General features: G+C 33.9%; 1 long non-coding RNA gene across 8 annotated transcripts; it reads right to left on the reverse strand.

Annotated features, from left to right (window-relative positions):
- Nucleotides 1-479: 479 nt before the first annotated feature.
- LOC115959177 lies at nt 480-5,057 on the reverse strand. Of its 8 annotated transcripts, none has more exons than XR_004084789.1 (6): nt 4,451-5,057; nt 4,241-4,272; nt 3,211-3,288; nt 1,208-3,103; nt 1,094-1,119; nt 480-958 (listed from the first exon to the last, which is right to left on the reverse strand). It is a non-coding gene; the product is annotated as an uncharacterized LOC115959177 (long non-coding RNA). The 8 variants fall into 8 exon arrangements; XR_004084787.1 differs by having other exon boundaries at nt 1,054-1,119; XR_004084785.1 differs by having other exon boundaries at nt 480-1,587; nt 1,911-3,103.
- Nucleotides 5,058-7,159: the final 2,102 nt, after the last annotated feature.

The following is a 7,159-nucleotide window of genomic DNA, read 5'->3' on the forward strand; positions in this document are numbered from 1 at the left end:
AGAAATTTGGTCGAAAATAGCATTTTTGACGGTTGAAATGACCGTCGAGAACCACCATTAATAACGATGTCCAGAGCATTTTTCTACTGCCTATGCAACTGTTGAAAAAAATATTACACTTTTATCAACGGTTAATAAATGTCGAAGTATTATTATAAAAGTATGCTTGTTACTTTTTTCCACATGCAATCAACCGTTGGTAAAAGGTACCTTAAGATAAATTTCAACGGTTTGTAAACGTTGAAATAAGTATTTTCTTAATAAAAAAAAATTTGAATGCGCTTTTTCATATTGATCAAAATTTAATAACTTGATTCAAAACATAATCGTAAACGCAATTGTTCAATTCCAAATGGAATTACAACAGCCAATCAACTGCTCTTTTAACACAATGAAACAAATTGTACAAATCAACATAACTCAACTACTCTGTCTATGCCCTTTACATTTTTAAATTTGAAACATGAATCACTACTTGCTACACAAAACCTGTTTTGAATAGTACACTTACAAGTATTTACAATAGCCAATCCTTGTACACTAAAAGGTATTTGGAGAGTTCTTGTTTGTTGCATAATTTGCTACATAACTTCATCAAGATCATCACCAACTTCTCTCAAGGTTCTACTAGCATCAACAACATCCTCTTTGTACTTGGCATTATTTTCTTTTCACTTCAAACACCAAGGAAAAGGAAATATAAGGATCAGGTGCAGAACACATACATCTCTCTAAGATTCTGTAAGCCAGTAAAGACATTGTCAATTGGTCCAGATAACTACTTGTGGTTTAGATTTCTACAAGAAAAGAATTAAGAGATTCTGATTGAATAACCAAAAAGCAAAAGCAATTCAGTAAATAGGCACTTGGGGGGAGAAGTAACTCACTGATGTTAGAGACATTTCATGACTGGTAGAGAGTGGGGAATATTTTGTCTCAAATAGTTGTATGCCATATTCTTGCATTCATGAAAAAGTAGAATAATCACCAAAAACTTGAAAGAAAGAAAAGCTAAGCATACAGGAATCACAGTTTACAAATCAGACATCCTACATATTTGTGGCATTGGGAGGTAAGTTGTATAGAATTTCACCTTGAATGTTATTGTAGCTGACATCCCTAACGAAGAATCCAGAATAAAGAATTATATAGACAATGCTGGTACAACTTCAATAAGAGATAAATATAACAAGACATATTCACTTACAGGTGTTTCAAATGATGCAGGTTATTAAGCTGGCCTCCAGTAGGTTTAGTCCTTGAATTTTACTGCATAAAGGGTTGTGGAACATAGAAGGGTTATAGCAAATGAATCAAAAAATTACACTCCTGTCCATGACTCCTCACAGGGATCCCCACCATCCTCTCCCCATCCCTTACTATATAGCCTTACCTACTTGACCATTGACTACTACTATTTCAAGGCAGTTAAGCACTTTTTCACTTCAACCTATAGCTTAGAGATCTTAACAAAATAGGTTAGCTTAGAGGAGCATATGGATGTTGCATATTAAGTTCAAAATTTAGAGTACTCAGTATCACATGCTCAGCCTCAATCACCCGCTCATGATATTGCTCAAACTAGTCCTGTTTAACACAATACATATCAACATAAGAAAAAAATTCAAGTTATTATTAGACAAAATAAGTACCTAATTGACAAAACAGTTGACAAAATTAAAATGCCTTAAATTTTTAAAATTAAAAGTCAAATAGGAAATGACTATTTAATTTATATTAAGTAAAATCATTCATCCATAATATGGTTTTTACATGTTGACAAATTTTGTAAAAATTCTTATGGTGGGATATCATAGACATCTCAGTCCCTTTTACATTTAAACTTAACTGGCTGAATTTATATTTTCTAACTCTTTGAGGGGGTGAGGGTGAAGCTATGAAGAACTTACAGTGGGAAGCGGATAGGACAAGAAAGAAATATCTTGCGTATGAAAAATTTCACAAGAAGCTCTCAGTGAATTGTTCAAAGGGTGTGGGGTCTACTCAGACAAGGAATTCCCAGTGACAAGGCCTACCAAACACAAATGACAAACCAAAGGATTCTAATACAACATTTAAATTACTTTGTGGAAACATGAAAAACAAGGCAACCGGCCAAAGACTTGAAGCAGTAAAAAAAGGTTGATTGCAGGTTGCAGTTTATCCAAATTAGTCACGCAATTGATATGGAAAAAAGATGCTGAAATACTGAACTTATCAGCAAATTATTTTCAAGAGAAGACACATGGAAAAAAGATGCATATAATCTTTTAAGGCCAAAAGAAATTTTGATTAGTTGATAACTGGAAATGCTTCAAGACAGACAAACCACAAAACAAGGAGGGGAATGACACTTACGAAACTGAACTTCCAAGTTTTTGGATTTTAAGCTCTGTGTTTTTCTCCTTCTTTCTTACTTTTCAGTTTGTCCTTATCCTACTAATAAAGAGAATCTCTTTCTCCATCTATATCATATTTTCTTTTCTTTACATTGTGAAATACACTACAAATCCAACGCTGAGTCAGAAAAAAAATACTCATTAGTCTTCGTATAAGTAGGCTAGGCATTTTCACATGATTATTAAAACACGGATGCCCATATGGATCCCAAGAAATGGGTACATTCCTATATGCAATAGTTTTAGTGAATAATGTAGTAAGTCAAAGGTTTTTCAAAATTTAAAAAAAGAAAAAAAGAAAAGGTAAGTAACATATCTTAAATTTTTAAGTGCCAAATGGTTTAATGATGTTACAGGTATAAAATCTTTATGCCACAGAGGGCTCCACCCAGCCTAACTTCATTAATTTTCACAACAGCCACCAACAGGGGTGGAACTAGAATTTCAATTGGTGGGGGGGTGGGGAGGAGGAACCATATATATTTTTGAAAAGTTTAGCTACAAGGTGAAAGTTGAATTTTTGCAAAGTTTCTCTATGCAGTTCTGCCCCTGGCCACCAACATTATTTAGTGGCTGTGGCAGGTTTGCAAAGAAGTTCCCTTATATTTAAATGGGCTAAGAGAAAGAGTTTCCTGCGCCAAATTTGCTCCATTCCCAATCCTATTTATTTTCCTTCCACTAAAGCCCCTACAACCATACAGAAACTGCAGCAAGATATCATAAAAGAAAAAATAAAAAATAAAATAAAATATAAAACAAAATAAAACAAACACAAACAAAACGAAAAATAGAGGTTGTAAATCTCTACAACCTTATCCAACATTGCCACCTCCTCTGCTTGCATGAGTTCGCTGGCTGCTGAATCCTTAAATTCTTTTTCATACTTCTCCTAAAGTGCAGTAAGGTTAATATATATATATATATATATATATAGGATTTTACTAATGTGTGCCCTATATATATATATATATATATATATTAAAACGTAGTACAAAGCTTATTACACCAACTGGTAATGCATATATGAAAGCCCAAAACTGTAAAATAAGTGCCACTTATTAGATCCTATTGTCTCAAAGAACCAATTAGCTATAGCTCAATTGGCAATTTCTCCTCTCATAATAAAGGGACAGAGGATAAGGTCCTGAATACTGGGTTCGAGACCCTGTGGGTGTGTGTAAGTTACCAATCAAAATAGATAGTCAGTCATCAATAACTTGCTATTCATAATGGGTTTTCGGATTCCTGCATAAGCAATGAAGCTTACAAGGATTAATAAAGTGCCTAAAAAGGATTTAGCTTTCAAGGGAAGTATCACACCTGTATTTTCTAAACGAAAATTTATCATAAATCTCTCACAGTTCGAACCATCATCCAACTCAAGATACAAGTTTACATTCTACAACCATCATTGCCATTGGAAACATGAATTTGTGATTCAGCCAACAAAAAACAGAGTATCTAATAAAAAAAAAAAATGCAAGTTAGTATTAAAAAAAAAAAATGCAAGTCAATTTCATTCTCAATGCTCAGTACCATATATTGCACATATGCTGATAATTAAACGGTAAGAATATCCTTCTACATATTCAATCTCAAGAATTATTTCATAAAAATTAACAAAATTCATTATTAAAGCACATTTGATGGGAACAAAAACAAGCAGTAAAGCACACCCCAATATCAACCAATCACTATAAATTAACCCAAAAAAAAACTACTATGATCACTAATTCGGCAGAAAATAAGTGAACGCTATAGAATTCAAATTAATAATAAGAAGAATAATTGAAACTTAGGTTTAGTTAAGGAACAAAGAACAAAATCTAGAAGAAACGTACTTTATTAGCTTGACCATCCTTTGTAGTAGACTCTGAAACAAAACACAAAGCCATCTAAGAAAGATACAAAAATCTATATATAGGCATATACACAGGAAGAGGGAGAGAGAGAGAGGGAACCTTGGAGGTTTGGGGAGAATTTAAATATTCACCTTAAAATTTTTCCAGGAACCAAACATTACAATTTATAAACAAAACATGAAAACGCACCGAATTTGCCTCCATGGAAGAATCGAGACGAATCAGGCAAAATGATCTTCATGTCGCAGTGGCGACTGAGCTTGAAACCCTAGAAAATTGGAGGAGATTTAGATGAGGTAGGCGAAGAGTAGAGGAGTTGACAGAAGACTTCGACTTCGATTTTGTGAGTGACGATGAGACAGAGCCACCGCATTGAGAGACCAATAGCTATGAAATTGCCATGACCTAGAGCTTCGAAATTTCCATGATTGAGAGCTATGAAATTGGCTTTGAAATTTCTAAGTTTTGTCTGAGAGAGATTTGAGCTACTAGAGAGAAAATGAGAAACTGTGAGAGCTACCTATAAAACTTTGATTTGTTCTATAGCTTTATATAAGTTCCGTGTTTCTAATTTTCAACACTGATAATCGTAGATAGAAGATGTAGTTTATCTTCTGTTCATCAAAAAAAAGACGTAGTTTATCTTCTACATTCATCAAGCCCCTGAATAAAACTTTTATATAATCTTTTTTTACATTTGTTTCAACAGTTGTGCCAATGTGGAAATAAGTAGGTTAATTTCCTTATTTTGATCAACAGTTGAGTACAACCGTAGAAACTTAGGGGTTTAATTAACATTTTTTAGTAACCATAGATTAAAAAATATTGAAAAAACTCAAGTTTGTTGTAGTAGTTCCCCCACCAGTCTGTGCAGTTGAAGGCCTTGTAGTGTTTATTGCTGGAGAATATTTCTTTCTTCAGGACATGAACCTTTCTTCTGGGCTTCTTCTTGTAGTATACATAATATCAAACGGGTTACCCATATTTTATGAGATAATTTATTTGGAGCCAGATTTTAAGCTGTGGCAGGATTCAAGTTTTATATTTAACTATCATTTATTTTTGACTTATTCTTTGAACTTGTGATGCATGTCCTTATGCCATGGTGCCATATTATCTTTATCTAAATTTCCTGTTTTCTACAGTTGCTTTCAGTGCCACATGGATTTCTAGTTTCATTCTTGTGTCATAGATCATTGAATTAAAACTTTTAAGAAATCCTATTTGTACACAAGATTATTTATTTGTTGCATTCAAGTGTCAGGAACATTAGAAACATCTCCATCTCCACCTTCCAGTGGTGATTTTGCAATTGGACAGGACCAGCTTGCTTTATTGTCAGGGGATCACAATGTTGCAGCACGCGTACTGGAGGAGCTTGGAGGGGCAAGTTTGCCTTTGAATTTTCTTTCATTCTTTTTTGTATTATTAGTACTTATTTAAGTTTGATTTTATATATTATTTACTTCTCTACCTTTACATCAGGTCAAAGGACTATCAGATTCGTTAAAAACAAATTTGGAGAAGGGTATTAAAGGTGATAATGATGATTTGCTGAAGAGGAAGCGTGAATTTGGATCAAATACGTATCCTTGGGAAAAAGGGAGGAATTTTTGGGTAATTTCATTACCAATTTGATCTTTTAATACTCATTTGTTTTATTAGTGCTATTACCTTTTCCTTTGTTGAAGAAGAGAATATAAGCTAATTGTATTTATTTGTTTTGCTGTCTCATAGATGTTTCTTTGGGAAGCTTGGCAAAACCTGACATTAATCATATTGATAGTAGCTGCTGTGACCTCTTTGGCACTGGGTATAAAGACTCAAGTGAGTTTTTATTTTTTTATTTTTTTTATTGAGTAATTAAGCAAATGACTCTTCCAAACTATATTGCATTAAGATTTGATCAGACTCAAAAGAATTTAGGTAACTTGTGGGTGCATTGTTTCAGTGCAAGAAAATTTTCTTTGTTTTCTTGTTGCATTTTAGAATTACGTGAGCTACATCCTTCTTTCTTAAGAAACCAAATGTGTTGATAAAGAAAGAGGTTGGTCATGTGCAATGGGTGACCGGATTCTCTTACTGGCTTGGGGAAGGGGGATGAGAGAGAAAGAGAGGAGAGAGAAGAGGATGGTGCCGTCTAGTTTAGATTAAAAGAGAGAGAAGCTGTTAAGGTTAAGGTTAACAGATTTCTCTTAAAATACATTGACCCATGCATATGTGTCTTTTTATTTACTTGACACCTGTCCCTATTTGTAGGAGTTGTTGTAGGCTTGTGTGCAGGAAATCCTTGTCCTATCTAATTTTTTTTTTTTTTTTTTTTTTTTCATATTCTTAAAAGGGGTTGGGGGGGGGGGGGGGGTAATGCCCCTTTGGGCCCCCTCTTGGGCCCGTCATTGACTGTAATTGTTTGTCCATCACTATCATATGAACTCACTATTTTTTTTTTTACCACTCACAATTTATTATGTAAGATAGTTGTACCAAAGTGTGTATTTATGTATGACACATTGATACTAGCATTATTGGTTTTCTACTTCCAACATGAGTCCCCGATATTAGTTACTCACATGTGACCACTGTGAATATGTGTGATGCCGTATGGAGCACAAGAAGAGGCGTGCATGCACAATCCAACCAACCTAATGAAACCAACCCAACCCATACCAAATATACTCCTAATGTATTGTACTTAAGGTACTGTAATTAAGTTTTATCCTAACCTTTTGTACTAGCCTATTTTAGAAACTTCACATTTTTATTCTCATATCTCGAAACTCTTAAAGAAACCAACTACCCAATTTCCCAAAGGCAAACAACCTCTCATCACTTTCATCTAATGTTCTCACATTCTTACTCAATTAGTCTCTCTTCCTTAATAAGGAGTTTCTTAATGAA

The sequence above is a fragment of the Quercus lobata genome, chromosome 9 (genome assembly GCF_001633185.2).
Source record: "Quercus lobata isolate SW786 chromosome 9, ValleyOak3.0 Primary Assembly, whole genome shotgun sequence".
Lineage (NCBI taxonomy): Eukaryota > Viridiplantae > Streptophyta > Magnoliopsida > Fagales > Fagaceae > Quercus > Quercus lobata.